Source organism: Pygoscelis adeliae, unplaced genomic scaffold, assembly GCF_000699105.1.
Source record: "Pygoscelis adeliae isolate BGI_AS28 unplaced genomic scaffold, ASM69910v1 Scaffold414, whole genome shotgun sequence".
Taxonomy (NCBI): Eukaryota; Metazoa; Chordata; class Aves; order Sphenisciformes; family Spheniscidae; genus Pygoscelis; species Pygoscelis adeliae.
In genome coordinates this window covers 170,677-172,185 of record NW_008824673.1, presented here as the reverse complement: position 1 = coordinate 172,185, position 1,509 = coordinate 170,677, and positions in this window count along the sequence as shown.

Sequence of the window (1,509 nt, the reverse complement as noted above, 5' to 3'; positions counted from 1 at the left end):
TTTTATCACCCGTTGCTTTTCATTTAGAAACTCCCTTGGGCGCTGTATCTCCCTGTGCTTCCTTCTGCTCGTCCTCATGCTGTTGACTGCTCCTTGCTTCTCCAGCCTTTGCTGTCTGGAGCAGTTTGTCCATGATTTTCCATCTTTATTAACAGCACATTCGTTGTCCTGTTCTGGTGTCTCTTTCTTGCCATGTACCTCCAATACTCTTGCTGCAGTTGTTCTCCTAGCTTTGCACGTTGTTTTGTGCAGATCTGGAGCAGAGGGAAGCTGGGGTGCTGTGTCACAGCAATGTTTCTGCGTAGGAGCAATGCCACCAGCCTGTGTGGCAAACTGGGAGCCGCCCGGTGTTCTGCCTCTTGTCAAGTCCGTACAAAGCGAGATGAATGTGCCGTGTCCTGCTATAAATGTGAGGACTGGATACGCACAAACAAAAAGAAAGGACCTTTCCTGTGTTTGCATGTGCTGACTCAAGTCTCACCCGTATGTAGAAACCAAATGACGAAAATGTGCCCGAGTGCAACTTCCTCATACGATGGCACCAAAGACTTCAAAGCAACTCATTGGTGTCTTTTTATGCAATTGCATTTATTTCTATATTTTTGCAAAAATGGTCCTAGAATCACCTGCGGGTAATCTACTCGCTCCTAGCAACTGCAGAGATCGCTAGCTGTCTCTGAACTACGAACACGTGCGCTGTAGATTTGCAGTCATGAATTTGCCTTTGTGGATGCACTTCTTTACTCAAAGGCCCCAACATCCGGATACGTCTGTGGAAGGGAGGCTATGCAAACATTAAAAGCGCTTTCATATTCCCCTTTCAGGCCAGCTTTGACTTTCCTTGAATGTAGTGAAAACAAACAGATGTTCTCAGAAAGCCAGGGTGACCTGGAAACTATTAATTAGGTAGTGAGTGAAAGAGGAGATTGCAGTGTTTGGATTTCCTTTAAGGATAATTATTTTTAGCCTCCACTGACGTAGCCCAGGACAAGCTAACAGCAACCTGCTGCTGGGCCAGTGAAGGAGATCTAGAAAGAGAGATCGCTGCACTTTCCGAGAGAGATGGTAGCTGAAATGCTGCAATATCTGGGATTAATCAAAGCCTAGATATATTAATTTGGGCGAAAAAAGAGCATGTGTATACCTAGAAAACAGGGGTTATGAAGAGTCATGAAGTAGTCTTGTTCCTGGAAGAGAACCCAGAAAAATTCCGTTTCTGGGTCATTTCTCTTCCCCTCCATCTCTACCTTCTGCTCTTTCATGCTCCTCCTGCACTGGAGATGTTCAGATCTTCCCCCAACCTCTGTGTGGCTGTCACGGTGCCTTTAACCTTGGTACACTTGCCTATGATGACAAATGTGCCACAGCTTAGGATACCCGAGAGGTGTTTGTCCCTCAAATCTCTTCACCCAATCCATTTTCTGGTGTCAGTTAAAAGAATAAAAATGGCTAGGCTGACGTGTGTTCGGGGAAGCTTCATCCCTAACTACCACCTGACTGCAAAGGGCA